Source organism: Camelus dromedarius, chromosome 24, assembly GCF_036321535.1.
Source record: "Camelus dromedarius isolate mCamDro1 chromosome 24, mCamDro1.pat, whole genome shotgun sequence".
In the NCBI taxonomy this organism is placed as follows: Eukaryota; Metazoa; Chordata; class Mammalia; order Artiodactyla; family Camelidae; genus Camelus; species Camelus dromedarius.
The window spans coordinates 12,163,355-12,186,559 of record NC_087459.1 but is presented as its reverse complement, the minus strand read 5'-3'; the positions used below and the strand labels follow the sequence as shown (position 1 = coordinate 12,186,559).

Here is a 23,205-nt window from a genome sequence, read left to right as displayed (position 1 = left end):
TCTTCACCCTCAATTTGATAAATTTATCTCAGGGAATGAGCACCTGAGAGCGCCTGAGGGTCCCGCTGTGTTGGGGCGTGTCTCACCGGGGACGCCCCTCTTTCCAGCCTCCTACCTCCTTTCCAGTCACCACCTCGAGGACAGCCTTCTGGGCCCTTCTCTGTCTCCGGCACCACACAGCCAGCTCTTTCGTGCCAAGCGGCCCTGAGCTCCCGGCCTCGGCGGGACGACCTCGCGCGCGGAGGCCGCCCGCGCGCGGAGGCCGCCCACCCGGCTGGTCACGGGCGCCCGTGGGTCCCCCGCACTCACCTCGCCCGGCTCTGTCTCCACCGTGACCCGACCCCAGGAAGCTGGCTGAGTCTCAGGGTGAAAACGCCAGCGCAGCGAGGCGGCCTACCTTCTTCCAGAAAGTACGGTACGGAAGCCGTCCCACGACAAACGGACGACAACCGTGGACGCCAAGGAAGCCCCCACGGCCCTTTCGGAGCCGCCCGGCTCCGGCCCCGCCCCCTCCTCCTCCCCAACAGCCATGCGTGAGCCGCCCGGCCCCGGCCCCGCCCCCTCCCGCGGCTTCCCGGTACGGGTGCCCGGCCCCGCCCGCTCCCGCGGCTTCCCGGGGCGGGTGCCCGGCCCCGCCCCCTCCCGCGGCTTCCCGGGGCGGGTGCCCGGCCCCGCCCCCTCCCGCGGCTTCCTAGAGCGGCCGCCTAGGCGAGCCGGTGGAGGGCATCCTCAAGGTGGGCAACCATCTGAGTAATTTCTCAGTCAGCTGACCCCAGGGTGGGCAGGGCGAGTATCTCTTCCAAAGCCTCATCCTGGAGCTGCACTGGAGCCTCGGGAGCTCCGGGGCCTTTGAGGGGCGCCTCTGCGTTCCCCTGGTGTCAGGGCTTCTTGCTTGAGCCTTTCTGCCTGCAGCCACCAGGCAGCTTGAACCATCCTGGAGCCCCGCCCAAGCCACGGCCCAAGTGGAAACAATAAAGCTTCTGCAGCAAAGTTAAATAAAGCAAAATAAACAAATAAAAAGGCTTTAGAAAGGGTCCGTTTGTCTTTCAAAAAAACCTTTTTATTCTCCCCTAGATTTCCCACATCCCCCTATTCCCTTCCCCTATTAAGGTGGTATATAAGCTCTCAAATCTCGCCCCTTTTGGGGGAGTACTTTTCTTTTTTTCCTGTGAAACTCCTTGTGTATGTGTATGTGTATGTATGAGTATTTAAAACAATAAATTTGTGAATCTAGTCTCCTGTTAATTTGCTTTGTTGCTTATTTCATAGAGTCAGCTTTTGAAGTGAAGTGTAGCAGAGAGTGTGCCACCCCCAGATGTATGATTTGGGCATAAGAATTCTTTTGATCTGAGGATACAAGAAAAGCTCCCACCTTCCCCTGTTTGCTTAAAAGCAGGACATACATTTTCACAGCCATTCCTTCTCCCATTTCTACCAAAAAGGACAGAAGTTAATCACACCAGTAGACACCCCATTTTCCCATAAGGGGAAAAAGACTTCTTCTATCCCTCTGGGCTCTACAGGGAAGGACAAATAATTTTCTTTCTACCCTTCTGAGTTTTGGGACCAGAGCAATCTGCATAACAAACTTTACTAAACAGCCTTTATTTCAACCCCTGGAGGCCTGAACCTTCTTTCTGCTGTCCTGTCATTTCTCCACAAATTTATTCTTTGTTGAAGATGCTATATAAGCTGGAATTCTAAACTGTCTCTTTGAATTACTCATTTTCCCTTGGGTATCTCCCATATATACATGAGGTGTACATGTTAATAAACTTCTGCTTGTTTTTCTCTTGGAAACCTGTCTTTATTACAGTGGTCTCAGCCCAAAACTCAGAAGGGTAGAAAGAAAATTATTTGTCCTCCCCTGTAGAACCCAAGAGGGTAGAGGAAAAGTCTTTTTCCCCTTATACTTTCTGTGTATAAAGAGAGAAAAACTAAGTGTAAGGCACAGCTGTTCTTTTAAGATGCACAAATCATCTAACTCTAATGGAATCAACATGTGATTTAAGAAAAAGCTAATTAATGAAGATCTGGAGAATAGGCTCCATGAAGGAAAACAAAACCCAAACCAAAGCAACACAAAAGAAAATGATACAGTGGAAAAAGGAAATCTGAAAATGTAGATCTTTCCACGTTCCTCAACACACAAACGCCTACAGACACAAACACACATGCAGGCACGTGTGCATACACAGAGACATATACATGTTAAAATAAGTAAAGTTGTTTCAGTATATAGCATAAGGCATTTCTGGAAACTTTCACTCTGATAAATATTAGCCAATTAGGAAACATAGGATTTTAGATTTTTATTTTTTATTTGCCTGCTTAGTAGTAGTAGTAGTAAATATTTTATTAATTTCTCAGATCCTTTATTCATAACTTTTAAAATATATAATCATTTTGCAGGAGGAGAGTAATAGTAGGCAATATATAAAAATGCTGGAGATATTGGGGTTCTGATTAAGTTACTTGCCTGACTGAAGAATAATAAGAAATAAATTGTAATTATTTTTTGTTATTCAAACAATAGCACCACAAACATTTTGCTAAAGTTATCCTAATGTATTGATTTTCTAACACAGTCATAGCAAAGCACCACAAACTGGGTGGCTAAACAATTTATTGTCTAACAGTTCTGGAGGATAGAAGTCTGAAATCAAAGTGTCAGCAGTGCTGGTTACTACTAAGAACTATGTGAGAGAATTTATCCATGTCTTTCTAGCGTTCGTGGTTTGCTGACAGTCTTTTTCATTCTTTGACATGTAGATGCAGCACTACAATCTTTGCCTTCATCTTTATGTGGAGTTCTCCCTGTGTGCATCTATTTCAAGTGTCCAAATTTCCCCTTTTTATAAGGACACGGTCATACTGGATTAGCGCCTACTTTAATCACCTCGTCTTAACTTGATCATCTACAAAGATGCTATTTCAAGAAAATTTTACACTTACAGGTACTGCGAAGTTAGAACTTCACCATCTTTGGGGGCAACATAATTCAACCCATAACACTTAGGAACTTTGGCATCATTAACACAAGTACAGTTGTGTTAACTTGGAGAAAGTAAAAAAGGAAAGAAAAAATCCCAGTTAGATAATTGAGGCTCATGTGCCCCAGTGACACTCATGTTTCTTTGTAACTAATTTATTTCTGGTACAAACACTGTATTTTGTCAATTCTAATATATACTTTTTTACATTTTAAACTTTATTAAGTCATAATGGATATTAAAAATCAGTGATAATTTATAATTCTAATTGCAAGCTTTTTTCCCTTTATTAATGATGATTAAAATAATATGTCTTAAACTAGATAACATTGTAGATCCTATGATATATGACAATGTGTTTCCTTTTGCAGTATAAGTTAAACCTGAATCATCGTTACGTATAACTCCTATTTAACCAGGTCAAACCTGTATTCTGTCTTTGCCCAGTTTGTTTTAACAACATGTAGTACTCTTAGAGAAGTCATATTTGTTCAGCAGAGAACATGAAATTAGAAATCTGCACGCAAGTTTGTGCATCCCATAACATTTTGATTGAAAATAACCTTCAATCAACCAAGCATATGATTACTGATTATAATCAAAACCTCTAAATGCATTAATCATATCTTTTTTTGTTTAGTTCCAAACCCCCAGTCACCTTTTTAATTTTAATATTACTAAACTTGATTAAGTGTCAGTATGTTCAATTCCTTTGTGGATTGTTAGTACCAAATTATATCATAGTTCAGCCCTTTTGCAAAATCTTCCTTAAAAACTTTGTGATTGCTTATTTTTAAGAATTGTACTCATCATTTGAATGATGTGCACTATGAAAGCTATGTAAAATGCAAAGATGCGGGTATCATTTGTGCCTGTTTTTATATGATTCTGTGTATTAAACACACACATTTTGTTCTCAAGTTCTCTTCTCAAAAATATTTGTCTCACAGCATTTGAAAATACAGCATTTTCCTCAGTTAAATAACCTGTCACTATCATGTTAACCATGTGTTGACCATCTGCCATGTTCGTTTCAAATCAGATTGGTGAATAATTATTTCCACAAGCACAATACCTTTGAGAGGAAAGCTTAGGCAAAGCACACGGAATTACAATTTTCACTATATTCATTAGCATTAATATTCATTCACAAACACATGTATGTATTTATTTTATCTTGTTCTGGTAGATTAAAACACTAAGAGGATTGAGTTATGCAAGGGTTGGGGCATGTTTAGTCAGTACATTTCTCTAAGGGACATTTTGTTCTTTGTTAAATGAGAACAACGAGACCAAGGGCACTCTATTTTTTTTGTTTACTTTTATGTTTGTCTGTGGAGGGTCTTGCTCTGGTTGACTAATGTTCTGCTGTGGTACCATTTTTATATGGGGCTGAAATTTTAATTAGTCCTTTGAGTCTTAGCCAGTTGTCTTTTGGCGACTCAACGCACACGCCTTCAGTCACTCTCTCTGACACCAACTTATGTTCTGACACTCTCTGTCCTAATTAATGCACTTGCATAGCTTTAAATAATTAACTTACTACTAATGTAGAAGCCCTATTTATAAAATATTTTTGGAGTGTCTTAAAATTTGTCTTTTTATTGTTATTATGACTATTTGCTTTTAACCTTTGCTGAATACAGCTCAACTGTATCATGCTTCATCAACATTATTCAGTTAAATATTATTTTGTGTAATCAACTATATTATTATGCTTGTTTATATAATTTCACTTTATTGATATAGATTAATCCATAATGTCTCATGTAAGGAAGACACTTTTAAAGCACTATAAAAACAATATTATGACTATTGATAGCAGTAAATTTGAGAAGTATTATTACAACCTTTAAAGTAAGAAAACAGAATTATAACTTGAAGTTGACAATTTTTGGTTTACTGGAAGGTGCACGAGTACAAGAAGCTAAGTATTAGCCTGTGATTTAAAAAGTTTCTTGAGATTATTGGTATGATTATCTCCCTAAGAAAAAAAGAGGCTGGTTAGTCAGTTACAGTATGAAACGGTATAGTCATTGACCTACCGTTCTATTGTTTGTTGAGTATTTCTCAAAAGGAAGATATTCTTCTAAGGGACATAATTAATTGTTTTGGTCTCCAACCTGAAAGTAAGTGAGCCCCTGAAAAGTAAGATACAGGTCTGCCATTTACAGCCTTATTGGAGATGCCTCAGTCAGAAATAGTCCAATTCTGATGCACAGGGGGGGAGGAGACACACAAACACACACACACGCGCGCGCACACACACACACGTACACATACACACAGATCTCAGACCTAATCTGAGGAGGGGTAGCTGCAGACAATACTTCACTTATTTAGATGACACCTTTTGAAACCAAACTGTACCCAGGGGCTTTCTTTGAAATAACCTATCAATAAACTAAACATGGGTATAGCCATGCCGTGGTCCAACATAGGGAAATACATACATATCTGAAACATGATTATATCCTGCCAGAGACAGGAGTAGGAAGAAAGAGGAATTGGAAACATACCACTTTTTCCTCTATTTTTGCCATAAGACCCAGCTAACACATTATTAGTCTTTTTATTCTTTTTTATCCCTCCAAGTGGGTATTAGTTAGGGTTCTCCAGAGAAACAGAGCCAGAGGGAAGATAGATAGATAGATAGATAGATAGATAGATAGATAGATAGATAGATAGATAGATAGATTGAATACATATATTTGTATGATTGTGGGGGTTGAGGGTTAGTCATTGGCAAGTCCAAAATCTGTAGAGCAGACTTGAGACTCTTGGCCAGGAGCTGACACTGCAGTCTTGAAGAAGAAGTAATTCTTTCTAAAAAATTAGGGCTTATTTTGAAAAATCTGACTTTAGCTCAAATGTATGTCAAAACCTCAAGAGTGTATTAAATAAGTCCCCGGGGCTAAGTAGGTGTGTTCCTAGATTATGAAAGTGGCATAGTGAGCTATGTCAATGTTGCTTAAAGTTCCAGCAAAACAGGTATATGTAGAATAGACAAGAAATAGTGCAACGGTGTAGAGTTGGACTGAGAGGACAAAATTAGTTCATGGAGGGCAATCTTAAAAATGTCAATCCAGGGTCCATAAACAGAGTATCTTAAAAGGTACTAAGTTAGCATTCAAGAGATTAGTTACAGGGGCTAGGGGAGAAGCTGATAATAAAGCAAGGAGTCAAAATCCATGTCTGACAGTAATAGTGCCTGACATTGTCCAAAATCAGATTGAAATAAGGTATCCTGACTCTTCATCAGTGGGCAAGTGTTTCGATGCTATGCAATATTCTTATGTTGTCTTGAAAGATGATTCTCTTATATTAAGAGATTACAATCACTTAAAAATCAGTCTTTTAAATACAAGCAATGAATAAACTTCATTCGTTCAACAAAAATATCTTGAGTTTTTATGATTAGCTCAGTATTGTAATATATGCTGAAGAAATACAGATAAAGCTGTTTTACTTTCAAAATAATTAACTTCAGATTAAAAAAGCATCATTGAGACCATGGTACAAATATTTTGAGAACAAGTTGAAATTGTCTAAGTGCTCCAATAATTTTAAAGTATAGAATCTAAAAATTAAACCAAAATAGTTCAAACAAAAATAGAGGACATTACAATACTCAAAGGACTAACATACTTGTGTGAGATTTCAATATACTTCTTCAGCTATTTATAGGTCAAGCAGATAACAATTAAAAATACATTGAAAAATTAATAACAAAATCAATAAACTTTAGCTAATGTACAAGTATACAATTCTACATCTAACAGTTGAAAATATTGTTTTCTAAACAGTACATGGAATAACATGCACAAAAACTAATTATGTGATTGACCTTATAGTAAATCTAAATAATCTTAGAGAATTATCACAGATAACCCAGTCTCTTTACAACAAAAACAAATTAGAACTTAATAGCAAAAAAGGTATATTAAAACTTCCATTTATTTAGAAATTGTATTACATACTTAATTTATGGTTAAGAAAGAATTAATGGAAATAAAGAAAACATAATTGCATGACATTGAAAACACCACATATAAAAGTGGGAGGATATAGTGAAAGTAGTGCTTAAAGAGCAATTTATAACCATAGTAGCTTATTCTATATCTACCTTAAATTAATGTCTTTTATATAAATATTAATTTCTACAAATCAGTATCATTCTACATACCTTCTGATGGTCTTGATGTTTTATTAAATATCCAAATTTCAGATATCACTGTGGTATCTTCTTACCTAGAAATTAAAGATATATATTCATCATTTGTAAAACACATCATTTCAGGTGCTATAGTGAAAGAAAACAATTCTCCTAATTCAAATATGATACATGATTGATTAAAAATTCATCCTGATTTCAAAAATGTTAAAAATTTTGGAAACAAAAGTGTCTTACAATTCATAAAATATAACATACTTATGACCATTTTTAGGGACCATCTTTTTGGGTTTTTTTTTTTAATTGTTTTAAATTCAGAAGAAATTAAATATTGTTTGTCAGTAACCAAAACATCTCACCAGATATCAAATACCCACAATGAATAATATTAACAAAGTTAGTCTGTAGCAGACTCATTGTCATTTACATTATTTTTGTGAAAAGCATAATGAAATAACTGAAACATTTAAATGTGAAATTTATAATAAGCAGGTAGAAAAATCATTTACATATAACTAGAAAAAAGACATGGTTGCAAAGAAACACTAGGAAGTCTCTAGCACTACAAGTTTATTCAAACACTCTCCTACATTCATTGCTTATTGTTTTACATATTGCATGAGAATTTTTAATCCATAGAAATGTTTTATTTTACATGGTGAACTGGGCATTGGAGAACGTTTATCAACCACCAATTTTCTTTTCTTCCTCTTGCAATTAGCACCCACATTTGTGTTTGGAAGCCACTACCCCTATGCTGTGTTGCAGCAGGATATGGCTATGTGATTTGTCAAGAAAACTAAGACTAGTCTGGCTCTGAATGGCTGTCCCTGCACATAGGAATGATTTGGTGCAGTTCACTCTGTATAATTCTCAGAATCCAACCATGAATTCTTAGTTACCATAGACAATCATTTTTCTAAGTGAAATTTGAAATGCTTTTATCAAAAAATTGCATTGAAATCATGTCTCTGTAATCGATTTATATTTTAATAAGTTAATTGATTTTTTAACCAATGTCTAGGTTTTCCTTTATATTCCTTCATTGAAGATATTATCATTTTCTGGAGCTATTTAATTAGATTTATAGTTTACTACCTCTTCTGTGTGTGTGTGTGTGTGTGTGTGTGTGCGTGCATTTAAGAGGTCTTTTATTGGTAGTAAACTAGAGCAAACAATCAGAATAGTACATATGCAGTATTCAGTACACACAATAAAAGTTAAAGAAATTCCAAACCTGCATAAAGCAAAACACCGGAGGAAGACCACACAGCTCAGAGGTAACAGCGGTAAAGGGCCTCTCCATCCTCTGATTACACCTCATGCTCTGTCCCTAACAGAACTTACTGCGCTTACTGAAATACAGACTTTTTAGTATTGCGTGTATTTAAGAAGATTAAACACATTTTCTAAGAACCTTGCAATGACCCTTTAGCTGGTAAAGCAGACTTAAGGGAGGAAAGTGGGGGAGGAAATTAACTAGTATTTTGTTAAAACACTACCTTCATAACAAGTGTTTCACACTTGCATAGTATTAATTATTTTGTTATACATGGAAGCCGATTACACAATAAGACTGCAAACAACCAGTGGTACTTCTCTGACATCAGAAGAGTACCTAAGACTGAAACATCACCAAAACTACATAAAAAACTCACCAGCATAAAGTACATTAAGAAATATAATCAGGAAAAAAGTACAATTGCTAAAAAGTGGTTTAGAGCAGAGCCACTGTCCACCAGTAGCTTCAAATGGCAATTAGTGTTCATAGCAAGGTTTGATGACTTTACACGAACCCGTGCAATACTGACTGACGCACCCTTTCAAAATGTACGTTAAACAGGCTGCAACTTCACAGAAAGATTCCGATGTTACCACCAAGTGAGACGCTCTCACCCCTCTCATTGGCTTTGTCACCAGCTGGAATTACAACCTTCTTACTCACTATCTATAGCTCTGAGTAGGGCGGCTTTATTATACATGGATATCTGTAAGGATTCTGTTCTTAAAAAGGGGGAGGGAGGATGCTAACCCTACTGTTTTAGTATTTGGATGCCAGAAGGCATATTGAAATGCACAGCCAGTTACCTATTGGAATGGGACGCCTTCTGAAGTTGAAACTGTCAAGACAGGGAGAAGAAAGAATAAGCAGGCCCAGAACTCTGAGTGAAAGGATATGTTAAGAACAAAAATAACCACGATAAAAACCCCAGAAGTGTGGGTGACATGTAATAACAGAGACAGGGAACAGTGTTTTTAGGCCATGTATAATAAATAACACATATCCAAATTTTCAAAGAATGATGTAATTCCAACTTGGGTTCTAATACTGGAACCAACCAACCACCTTGGCGTCAACACTGTGCCCGTCAACTCCTGACAGGACTTGTCACAGTTGGGGTGAAGAGAGGGTGCTTTTTTTTCCTCCTTCTTTTATTAAAGCTATCATTTCAGACTTTGATCAAAGACTCAGGAATATTTGTTCTTCCAGGCTGGAATGAATGTGGTTTGGAAGCTCAGAGTACATTCAAAAGCTGCAAAAAAATATAGGTAGCCAACAATTCAGAATTTTGGATCGGCCCAGATGGAGACAGTAATTTCAAATGTTTTCGATCCCTGACTTAAATAATGAAATGTATATCATACTCCCCGTAAATTGGATATTCCATTACAGCGATAACGTACAGAATTCCCATGCATTATGACACTTGCCTGAGAGTAAAGCAATTAGAATACCCTTAATCCTAATAACAAAGTTTTGTTTGTTTGCTTTGGTTTTGTTTTTTTGTACTTTTTTTTGGGGTTTTTTTTTTTTTTTTTTTTTTGCATTTAAAACTTTTGGGCTATTCCCTGACAGCGTATACATGTAAATTTGATTGCTAAACATTGTCATTTTCAATGTCAAACTATTTTAATCTATTGATTTTGACTAAAAATCATAATACAAACAGAGCTAAAATCACGCCAACAAAATAAACTAAAGATGAAAAGTTGCACTGAAAGGGCATTACATTATTCTTAATAGGCTCACGTAGAAACATTCCAATGGCAGCGTTCTCAAAATAAAATGAAATAACATTAGAAGCCCCCCAGCCTGGTGACTCCTGGGCCTTACCTGTAACTCTGGCTAGGGGGTGTCTTTACCCTCCAACTACATGCCTCACTAGCATCGGACATCATATTTGCATACCCTGAGAAATCTGACACTGAAGTCCTTGCTCTGTGGTCCACTTCTCCATTAGACTTAGTGAATGGGGTCATTGGCGCCCTGACGCCCGACTTGAACTGAGAACCAAATGCCTGTGCCAAGTTCTTAATCTGGTACGATGTTCTAGTCTCTACATCTTTCTGAGGAGCTACCTGGCTGGCTAACTCCTGAGATGGGATCTGAAAGCTTTTTCTGCTGTTCCTTCTGGCTAGTCAGTTTCTGAGATGAGGACTGGACGGCTGAAGAAGTCTCTAAATTCTTCTGAGAATCTATCAGATCATCCAGCTCCTGAGAAGGGGTCACCTGCAGATGTGTGGCATCCAAAGCAGATAAATAAAGACCTGGCTGCGATCGAAACAACATCCCAAAAGGAGGCTTTGGCAACGAAGATGGCAACACTGAGGTAACAGACTGGCCGAAACCACACTCCGAAGGAGATGTTGTGTTTATCTTTTTCTGGAAATAAAGTGTGCTTGTGGAGAGGTGACGACAGGCTGACAAACTGGAAACCGTGTCCAAGAGCAAAACCTGCATTCGTGAATTTTTCAAAAGCCTGCTGGAGGTGTTTGGAGTATTCTTGCACCATGCTGGCCTTATCACTGATCTGGGTGCCTGGGCTCAAGTCTTCTTCTTGCACCAACTCTGAATGTCCTCCCGAGGTGTGGAAATCCGTTATGCTGAAGGGATCCCCCTTCTGGCTCTCGGACTTGGAGTACTGATCCAAAATACTCTGTAAAACCTCATCAGGAATTCCAGACTTGTCGTGACAAGACAATTTCCGCATGCAGGCCCGCGGAGTCAGTAAGGGGCAAGGGGGCCTCGCTGTCTAAAACTCCGACGCCCGCAGACTGAATGACAAGACTGCTGGGAGACCGTGTGTCCCACGCTCACGGAAAAGGCACTGTTGCTGCTGGCAGTTGGTAAGGATCTTCTTTTCTTCGAGAGCTGCATGGCATCGGCCTAATTACTGCTCATTTGACCGTGTTTGCCACTAGCGCTCTGGAGAAGACTAACGGTCTCCACGCTGTTGTCTGACTCTAGGCCAAGCGAGCCACCTGGTTTCCCAGACAAGGACTTCTGTCCCACCATGTCTGGTACTGGTGACACGAAGTTCAGGTAGTTCTTCTCCGTTCTCTTTCTACTTCCTTTCTTAAAGATCAATTTGGGCACCCTTTTCTGTAGCTCATCTATACGAGGGCCGATCATGCCTCCACTGGAAGACGCGGCTGGCATCTCTACCAAGTAACTTTGCAGGGTCATACTGCTCGAAGCCTGCCAGTCGCTCGTTTTACCAGTCTTGTGTTCCTTGTTTTCAACTGCGATGCTTTTTGACTTCGCCTTTCTCCTCGAAGAGCTGGGATTTCCCTGCGACAACACAGCCAGATTCCCCACGCTGTTGTGGCCGGATGCCCCGGGTTCTGCACCGCGGGCCCTTCCTCTATGGCTTCTCTATGGTGCGCCTGTCTTCAAGACGCGATCGGTCCTTGAGAGATACTGCTGGCAAGTGTCACACGTGTGTGGCTTTTCTCCACAGTGCGTCCTCTTGGGTCTCTCCATGTGGTACTTCTGGATGAACTTCATGCTGCACTCGGCGCACCCGAACGTCTTCTCTGGACTGGATCTTCTCGTGTCTCTGCAGCAGGTACTTGTGGATGAAGCCCGTGCTGCACTGGCTGCGCTGGAAGGGCCGCTCCCCGGTGTGGATGAGGACGTGCCTCCGCAGGTGGTAGCAGCTCCGGAAAGCGGCGCTACAGTGATGGCAGATGTGCGGTTTCTGACGGGGGGAGAGCAGGGCGCCTTCCCCGTCTCCCACCAGCGGCGGTTTGGAAGATGCGCTCAGCTTCCTCTTGGCTTTGATTCCCTGAGATTCTTCTGGCTTTGGCCTCTTCACATTCTTGACGCTCGCGTCTGGCTTTGGCTCCTCGGGGCCACGGGGGTCCTCGGTCCGGCCGCCGCCCAGCAGCACGTTGCGGGAGTGCGGGTCCGGCGGGTACAGGACGCTCAGGTCCTGGATGACGCCGTGGCCTCCCCGGTCCCCGCCGCCCGCTCGTCCGCCCCGGCGAACAGGCCCCCGGAGCCCTGGTGCAGGGGGGCGCCCGGCGGCTCCTCGGGCTCGGCCGGCTTGTCCTGCTTGATGCTGACCGGCGACTGCAGGAAGCCCCCGGGGGTCCTCTGCGCCGGGAAGGCCGCGCGGGGCGCCGCCGGCTCCTTCTTGAAAGTCCCGTCTGAGGTGGGCGCCAGGATGGGGGGAGTCTCGGCGGCCGTGCCCGCGGGCGGGGCGAAGCTGGCCACCGGGGCCAGCCGGTGGTTGAACTTGAGCATCCCCGGCGGGAAGCTGGGCTCCATCTCCGCCCGCTGCCGCCGCCGCCCAGGAACGCGCTGCCGACTTTCATGTCCCCGGAGCAGGCCTGGGGGGTCCCGCCGCCACCGCCTCCGGTTCGTAAAAACCTATAGTTTAAAACTTACACGATTTTTGGTTCTACATACGTTTCTAAATTGTACTTGCATAATTTTAAATGTGGGGAAATCTTTACAATAGTGAATATCATGTTTTTATTTTCTTTTTATTTATATTTTCCAGGTTTTTGTATGTTTCAGTGTTATAAAGAAACAAAATTTTTAAAACCCTTTGCTCTTTTTGCTCTGATTTTTATTTTTTAGTTCACTATTTTAGATTTTTAAAATTAACTTCTGACTTCTATTTTTTATTTCATATTTTTCGTAAATTGAATCATTAACCCACTCATTTTCAGATTTTTATTTTAAAATAGTAAGTCAGTAAAACATAAAGCATACTGGTTGTAAATAGTGAATTATTTACACATTTGTTTTCTTAATATAGTTTAGTTGTGACCCATGCATGTTATTTTTACTATTCTTTTTTATTACTATCTAGATAGTTAAATTCAATAGTTAATTTCCTCTTTGATCCGTAGTTAGGAAATAGTTCTTTATTTATGGACGATTAAGTGTCTTTAATATAGTTTCTAACTCTGAACTTTTAGGATTGTGATCAGGAATTATGGTCTAGAAAAGCTTCATTGTATTTTGTGTTCAAGGGGAATTCACGTTTTCTAATGTCCTATGACCATGAGGAGACACAATGAGTAACGTTCAGCATGAGAAAAGTCACAGCCCGGACAATGATCTGCCCTCCCCTCTCTGCCTCACGGATCACACCCTGCACAGCTCCAGCTCAGCAGGCTGCGTCCCTCTTGGCTTCCTTGCCCCTCCTCTCACACAGGAGGCATGATTCTACCTCAGGTCCTTTGCACTTGCTCTTCCCTCTGTGGATCCTACTTTTCCAAATAGCCATATGATCTACAGACTCAACTTTTTTTTTTAACGGACTCAAACTTCTAGTTTTTAATTTAAGTACTCTCTAATTCAAGTAGCTCATCTGCTTCGTTCCTCCACTCTCAATTCCTCTGTTGGTCAAAGAACAAAATAAAATCTTATGAAAAACAGTTTTGTTCAATGTTTTATTGATCTTTTGCTGTCAACCACTTTTATGCATCTATTATTTTCTAGAGGTTTCCGGATGGAATATATATAGAGTTCAATGTGGAAAAAAACAGAAAAAAGAAATGAAATTTTAAAATAAAAAATGTTATTTTTTAAAAGTTTTTGTTTTTTTAAGTGATGAGAAAGTATGCTTAATGGGGAATGCCTCTTTATTTGTTTAATCTCATAGTCACATTTTTAGCACCCATTCATAGTTCTTCTTATTCTTTTAATGCACCTGATCCAACACGAGAGAAGGATGTATATCCACAAAGTGGTATCAATTCTAGGAAAAAAATAAACATAGAGACAGAATTACATCTGCCTTTTGAGTACCACATAAAAGAGAAAGAAAAGTTGTGCACAAAGGAAGTAGAGTGAATCTGCCAGAATATTTGGCAGAATCAACTGAATAGACCATTTAAAACAATTGATTTTTGATATCCTTAAATTACATTATTGCTACCTGTATCCTTGCAGAAAATAAAAGGAAAGGTAGAGAGCAGTCTAAAGATGTGATTCTTATCCCTGCTTCCCCAAACTTGTTTGCATTATAGGGGAAAAAAATCTCATTCATGTTAAAGATGAGAGCAAAATAAATTTTAAATCTTTTGAATTCAGTAGGGATTTGACTAGAGATCTTATTTGGAGCTTTGAACAATTCTCTTATTCTGACACTTTCTCTATTAAACATGCAATTTTCTTTCAAAAATAAGAAAGAATGATGTTGATAACAAAATGAACTATTTGATGTGTTATTATCATTTACTGCAAAAGTTAAAATAAATCTTGGAAAATTTATCAATTACCAAACTGTAAATATTCATACATGAGCAGAGTTAAATTTTGTATTCTTGCATAGTGTTGTGCAGAAGTTTAGTTAAATTTATAATCTAGTAAGTAGTTCTTTTAAGTTTTAAGAAGATATCTTTTATTTATACACATAGATATCATACAAATTTAAAAAGAACATTTGGAGAGGGTAGCATCCTGGCAATTAATTGAAAGAAGTGTGTCTAGAAGGAAGGTATAATAATTCTTGAAGAGCTTCTGCTCATCTTGTTTTGAGTTCTGAGAACTCAACATTTAGGAAGCGTAGTCATTAGTGGTAATCTTCACAAGGGTCATTTTGTGGACGTGGTGGTGTGTTCAAGGTAGAATCAGAGGTAAAGAGGTGGAGGCTATAAACGTAGACAAGTATTTGATGGTTATGATCTAAAAAGGAGCTGAGGACCATTCCAATAGCTGGGGTTTGTTAAAAGGTGAAAAAAGGTGTTTTATTAAAGAAGGAATATTTTGTATTTTTTTTTGTTTGTTTATATGAGTACGATCAAGTAGAGAAGGCCAACAAAAGAGAGAAGAAATAATTATAGAACAGTATCTCAGGCACAGGGAAGGAGAAGAGATTACAAACCCAACTGAAGGCTTGATTCTGAAAGGAAAAGGAACAATTTATTTATTCTAATATGAGGGAAGACAGAGACTATGAAAAGAGATACAAGCAGTTGTTATTTCTGGTAGTGTGACGATGACAGCCTTCTCTGCTTTTGTTTTTTATTGCAATAAGAAGCAAGATCATAGCTGAAATAAAAATGAGAGAGAGGACACTGGAATTTGAGAAAAGATGAAAACATGTGAAGTTATCTGATATTATTTGATGATGAGCTGTCTCGAGAAATGGAACATGGCCACTTGAGGTTTCTGAGGACCACGAGAAGGATGTGGTTAAAATCTAAAATGAGATGAGTCACCATGTTTGGGTGTTTGTTTTTTCCCAGTCGTATTGACCTGCTCACCCTTCATGTGTAGACATGAAGTTGGCATCCATTTCAAGTTTAACCAGCATGAGGTATTGACCTTGCGTCTGTAACGGAAGAACAAAGAAGCCAGAGAGAGGAAAGTATGCATGAAAGTGACCCTAGCCTTGGGACGTGAAAACAATTGTGTGAGAGAGAAGAGAGGGCATGAAGGGCGGGGAGGGGGAGAGGAAATGTGACTAAGGTCAGCACACCCAAGGTCCTGAGCAGATCAAAGAGTTGTTGTTACGCAGTTACAAACAAAAGGCAAACTGGAAAACAGAAGTAGTTTTCTACAAGCAGGGCTACTAAAAATCACCAATGTACAGGTAGTGCTGTTATTAATAATGGTAAGTATTAGAGTGATACCAAAATCTTGAAATGGTCCATATATCATGATACGAGGATGTTTCCATTTACACTTAATTATAAAATTATTTAATTGAGAATTTTGGAGATACACCAAATTATGTAGGTAAAAGTAATGACTAATTACATATCTGTCACTAGCAAAACAAGTATGTAGTTTCTAGTATTCCATCCAAAATATTAAGGGAAAAATTGCTATAAAGAGATTATTCAAAGAAAATAGAAAATTATATAAATCCATCATCATTGGCTTTAAGACAGAGAATTTTTAAAAACTTAAATTAGTGTTTATGAATTATGAATAAACAATGTCCTTTTTGAAAGCTAAAACTAATTTTCTTGTCAAAGTCAATAATCAATATATCAAATGTCAAGAATCATACAAAGAAGGATGCTTACATTTTTTTAGAATCACAGCAATCAGATAGACATTCTAAAATGACAGTGTTTCAAGTAAAATAAACTTGATACAGTGCTCTACTACAGACTCTTTGAAACTTTACTACACTTGTTTTGAATTTTTATTTTAATTTATATTACACGCTAAACACAGCCTGAGTATGAGAAAGTTTAAAATAACTTTTTAAAACCTAAAAGTAGAAAGAATAAAATTACCATTAATGGATTTTCTAATCATGTAGGTTGAATAATTTAAGATATAATAATGGCCAAACCTGTACATCCCGCATAAAACGAAGAGTCTTTCTTCACCTTTAGGGAATCCTTCTTTTATTTATTTCTAATTGCTTTTTTCATAATCTTTTCCTAGAAATTCTATCAGAGGGATTTCAGAACCTCTGGGTGATTTCTTCATTTATTTTAACTTGTCTTTTACAATTTCCATATCTCCATCAACTTGACATTTCCTAATGGAAATTTCCACGCCCTGATGTAGAGTCACTCTAATTATTATAATCAAATGCTCCAGTTATTGTGGCTGTATAACAGATTGCCTCACAAGTCAGCGCCATAAAGCAATGATTTATTATGCCCATGGATTTTGTGGGTCAGGATTTTGAACAGGTCATGACAGAGATAGTTTGTCTCTGCTCCGTAATACGTGGGACCTCAAACTAGAAGATTCAAAGGCTGAGGGAAGGAATTATCTGAAGCTTTCCCTGTTCACATGTTTGGAGGATGAAGCTCTCTGGAGGCTAATGCTAGTTGGGGCTGTTGAACAAGATCTCCTAAACTTGGCAATGCCGTATTGCCTGGGCTTCTTCACTACAGGATGGTTGGACCACAGGGTAAATATCCCAAGAGAGAGCATCAGGTGAAAGCATATTATCTTTTATCCTCTATGCTCAGAAGTCACACAATATCCCCTCCAACATTCCATGTATAGATGCAGAAACGAAACCCCACTGAGTCCAAGGAAAGGTGGGGAGGAATCTACCCCTTGATGAGACCAGTAACATTCTGGAGATAATCCAGAAATATTGCTAAGGACAATTTTGCAAAATGCAATTTGCCACAAGTAATCTATTTTTATGATCTTATTGTCAAAGAGGACAATTAAGGTAGGCGGAGAGGATAAGAGGTAATTAATTTGGGAGACAATAAGAACAATTTTATGCCAGTCAGAAAGACCCAGAGTTAGAAAAATTCATGGCATGCAAGAATGAAGTTCTCAGTAGGCTCTGATCCAGAACCAACCGTGGAGGCGGCCTTTGAGAGGGCGAGCCCATCCATTCCTCACTGTAATGGTTAGAAACACACAGGCTTCCGCTTTAGTTGTAGATAGGCATTATTTATTTAACAAAAACTAATACTGGTTTATTATATGTAAGACTGTTTTAAGCAGTATACGTCTGTTAACTGAATCCTCATTACAACCCTGCAAAGTGTTATCTCTGTACTATACATGGATAAGGAAACTGAGACACACAAAAGAAAAGCATTTTGCTTAAGGCTGCACAGCTGATGGCTGGGCGGCGGGATTCAAAGCCCATCAGGTGGTCTCCAGAAAGCATGCCGCTAAGCCCTCGGCTAAACTGCTTCTCTTGGCAGTTTTAACTGAAGAAAAGTAAGTGAGTTCCCAACAGACTGTTTCTATTTTCTCAATTAAAAAAAAGAAAAAAAATAAGTTGTCAACCAAGAGCATCTCGAACACACTGCCTTAAAGAGCAGACGCTACCTAAGGTTTTTGGAAGGAAACCTTATAGCAGAAACATGTTAGCGTGCACCCAACCCCACACCTTTGGTCATCCCACAGCCCAGGTGGCGCAGAGCGGCCCCACACCCAGACAGGCCAAGGGCCCAGCAGCGAGGATCACGGGTGGGCTGCAGGTGGGCCCGGCCACAGGGCGCTCTGCCCTGCACTGTGTTACACACTTACAGGTCAGCCTAAGCTGGGCCACAGAACTTCTAATTTCCCTAAGTAACAAACAAACAAAAAATATCTCGGGGTAGCCTAAAGAACACCAGACAGTGTGCACACTCGGCCCCAAGTTCTGCGCAATGAGGGCCGCGGTGAGAGCCGGGTCCTCGTGGGGGGGGGGTGACGTCAGCCAAGGCCCTCTGCTGCCCAGCACAGAGCTCTGCATTGAACTCCCAAGAGGGGAAGGAACTAATCTTCCACATGATCCGGATCTGTCTATCAACAAAGATGATATACCATCAGAAAACAGAAGTGAGATCATATTGAGAAGTGATTCTGGGTATGGCAAATGTGAAAACGAATTCACTAGAGAAATCTAGTGGTAATTTATTAGTGCTGAGTGCCAATATAAGGCTGACGGTCACGAGTTTAAAGAGACCACGTAACGTAGTTTTGAGATGTTTTTGGGTAATATAGCTTCTTGAAAGCAGATTGCTGAGCTTAACTAAAGTTAGGACTTTGTCAAGTTGATATGATTAGTGAGCAACTATTAATTAATTAATTAATTAAAGTATTAAGTCAGAAGTATTAATGATGTTCGTAAGGGAGTGCACCCACATGGGATCTAATATTTGTAGGCAAAGAAGAGAACATATCAAGGGAGTGGTGAATAGTGAAAGAAAGAAGTTTAGTATTATTAGTTTACTGTGAATCAATTTTGGCATCTTTTTATTCCCCTAAAACTTCACAAAACTTAATTTTAAATAATTATTCGATTATTTTCCATGAAATCTCTTCAGAATTATATTCAAAGTCTTTCAAGTTATTTGACATTTTTGAACACTATATCCTAGTGAGTTTGCTATAAAGTTAATACATTTATATGGCTAGTGGCCATAATGGTAATAATGTTCCTAAAATCGAACTCCTCAGATTTTTTTTTTAGTTTTAAGACCATGATACTTTTTAAGGAAAGTAGCATGGTGAATGTATAGGAGAAGCACGGAAATGTCTGAATACTTGCAGATAGCACTCAGGTATCATTCTAATGTTTTGCCTTATTTACATTTGATCTTATTTCTAGTTGTCTCTTTAACCTCAGTGGGAATGATCATAATGCATATTGCTGACTGACATCTAGGCTCTTCAACTGCTGGATACCTCATGGGATAAAGAGATCAGTAGAAGGAAAACAAGGCATAACCTCTCTCTACAATTCCTCAATGGCCTAACGCTGGAAAAGGAAATTTGTCAGAGGCTGAGTATTTCTGGATCCCTTTTGCGCACAAACAGTGCACACAAGGTGATGGGTATTTTTGGATTGGTCCCACATAAACACATTAGAACAGCAGGAGACCCCCAGTGGTCTGGGCATAGGAGGGTTTCCTGCTCTTTCTCCAAGAGGAGAGGGTATTTTTCTTTCCTTTTCTTTTCCTTTTTTTTTCTTTTCTTTCTTCAAGATGCAATTGGTCTTTACCTATGCTCTTGGGAAAAAACATCTGCTGCCTTCCCCTTTACTAATACTTTAGCATTTTGTTCTTTAGTGGAGGAGGTACCAGATAGAGTAACAGTGGTCCTGCCACTCATTCAGCCTTGCATCACCAAGGAAAGCATTGTCTCACATGCCGCCTTGTCCCGGTCTTTGTGAAGATCTAGCATGTTCTACAGAAATGAGCCTGAGTGTGGGCAAACTCCCGCTCTGCCCTCAACATTTTGGGATTCTGTATCCTCATGCTATTTCACACGCGGCCTTTAGTAATTCATTCAAAACCATGGCTGAATTCTTTCCATCTACTTGTCTGGAGACCTCGTCTTTTTCTTATTGCCACAGACTGGCTAATGCTCACATCCCGTACCTCCTTTGAAACTGTTTTCTTTCCTTCAGTTCTAATCTAATTGGTTGTTCTATGACTTTTGCTCCCTGTAATCATGATGTAGCATATTATGTGACTTGTTCTTATTGTTAAAATTCATGTGACACTTTTTTTCCAGCTTTTCTATCCAAGATAGAAGTCGACAGCCTTGCACCATTTGATCTGAATCCATTAAAAGATACAACTGGTGGCCAGAGAGGAGTTTTAATGAACAAAATTCCAAAGCTTTTAACTTGTCTTCATTGAATCAAAAATTGCTTACTAGTAGCCTATAATGAAAAAGAATATAAAAATGAATATGTGTATGTTCATGTATGACTGAATTGCTATGCAGTACACCAGAAATTGATACATCATAAACTGACTATACTTCAATAAGAAGAAAGAAAATTGATATGAATATACTAAAAAAAAATTCCTTTATCAATGTTTCAAGGAAAACTCCATAATATGCCCTTGGGTAGCTTTTGACAAAGAGCTTTGCCATGTGGTTTATATATTTTGTAAGTAATAGCTCATTTTAAGATATAAAATTTTTCTTAAATGAGGAGTAGGAATGATCGGAAAAAAATTACGTGACAGGAGCTGAAGTTTTCACAAAAAGTCTTATGTTCCACTTTTGGATATTTTAACTCATTTAATCTTCAAAAAAATTTATGACATAAAATCAAGAAACGTGAATTTTAAGTAACTACTCAGGGACATCAAACTAGTCATTGCCCAGGCCAATATTCAAACCAGGAAGTCTGGATCTAGAAGTTATGTTCTTAATCTATTCAAGCTACTACCCAAGGTAGGTTATTAAACAAAATAAGTAAGTATTCTTAACGATTGTTTGCTTAATCAGAACCTATAATATAAGCTCTAAACACATCATCCAAAGAAACCAACCAGAGGTCATTTAACGATAATGCTAATAGGCAAATATTTTAATATTGGGAGCTTAGAATTATACTGTAAATTGAATTTTTAAATCATTTAAGTACAAATTGTTTTATTGGCTGTAGAAACATTTTCTCTTCTATTAATCGACTATTGGGTAATATATGAATTTATATTCCTTAAGTAAAATATAATCTGGTTTTATGTAAGCCTGTAGAAACAGAATGTTTTATAAAATATGACAAAAGGTAAAACTGAATCAGATGGGTACATTTTGACATAGCGTACCAGAACTAGAAATGTCTTCCTGTGCACTGCTGATACAGGGAGTTGATAATCTCTACAATGACTCAAAGACAAAAAAAGTATGTATTTCCTGAAAATATATACTTGTTAGGCACATATTATTTAGCAGGAAAAATGATAGCGGGGTTTTTGTTTGTTTGTTTGTTTTGATACTTATTCTCTCATTTAAATTCTCAGATCTCCTCTAAGAAATCAGTACCAAGTTCTTTGTCGTATAGATGAAGAAACTGGTTTCCTTGGAGGTTAAAATCATTTGGTAAAAATTACACTGAGATTATCCCCTCTAAATTTAAATCTAGTTGCTTAACTCATTTAATAAACATACTTCAGACTTGAGAAAAGCACATGATTACTATATAACTCTTCCTTATGATTACCTCTTGGGTGGAAAGAGAATAGTTACGAGGGATCACGAGAGGATCTTCATGGATGCTGGAAATGCAACTGCTACTTATTTTTTATCTGAGTGATACACTGCTGATTGCTTTTTAATTTATTGCTCAGCAGTTTCTATTTTGCAGTACTCTGTGTATGTGTGTCTGTCCTGGATAGTCTCTGGGCAGTTCACCATCACTTTATTCTCTTCTAAATTTTGTCAGTGAGAAGTGGCATCACAAAACGTGTCTCTCAGGAGGGAAGAAGGGGTTCCTGAGGCAGTTACAGATATGAATTGCAGAGCTGGCTACCTAGAAAACTGCTCACTTTTGTGGCCCAAACAAGGAAGTTTGTGAGGACTGCCTACATATTCTTATAAATTGCAGCAACTTTCTACAGATTTGTCAAGAACATATGTCTTCATTCTGCTGGCTACTCTGACTTTTGGTATTCTTAGAATATATGGAGAGGCTTCTGAATTCTAAAAGAAACCTTGATTCTATATCTGTATTTGTATCTAGAACTACATCTGTATCCATATTTATCTACATATCTCATGGTTACATATGAGTTATATTTCACATTAAAACAAGTTGAAATGTTTGGAGGATGCTGTTAATACTGTGTTGTATATTTGAAATTTGCTAGGAGAGCATATCTTAAAATTTCTCATCACAAGAAAAAAATCTGTAACTATGTGAGGTGATGGATGGTACAAAACGAACTGTGGTAATCATCCAGCAATATATACATATATCAAATCATTCTGCTATGCACCTTAAATTTATACAGTGTTATATACCAATTATATCTGGATAAAACTAGAAAAAAGTGAGAAAATACTACCATGATTTTTCTAACACCCAACCACCTTAATTCATTTTGATCACCTTGTTCCACATGGTGGGCACTTGTAAAATATTGTCACTTCCCAAAATACAAAGTACTCTGAAACTCATTAATTTAAACCACAAAGGTATATAATCTGGTCTTAGAAAACCACCATGAGAAAGAACATCTACTCTAACTTTTAAAAAGTTATTTCTGTTGTGAGACTATATAGCTCAGAGAGATGCATTTTGGAAGTCTTTTTTATATTAACAGTGGCAAGGGCTATTACTGCAGGCAGGGGCTGTTACTGTAGGACAACTGAAACAGCAGGAATCAAATCTTCACTCAGTGCTTGATATGCAAGCCAGGTACACGGTGCAAGGTTATGTAGGTGTTCTTTCTGGCTTCTGAAAACTATTTCAAAGGTTGTTCTCTCTTGCTGGTATGTTACAGCTTGAGAATCTGCTGTCTTAGTACTTTTCACACCAAACAAAGCCAACATTACAAGGAATGGAACACAACTTTCATCAATAGTTAGGATGAGTTTAAATTCTAATCTACTAGGCATTTGCT

At 38.8% G+C, this 23,205-nt stretch overlaps 1 pseudogene; it reads right to left on the bottom strand.

The window, feature by feature from the left end:
• Nucleotides 1-10,278: 10,278 nt before the first annotated feature.
• Nucleotides 10,279-17,736, bottom strand: LOC105106573 (zinc finger protein 281-like; annotated as a pseudogene).
• Between the last annotated feature and the right edge of the window lie 5,469 nt (nucleotides 17,737-23,205).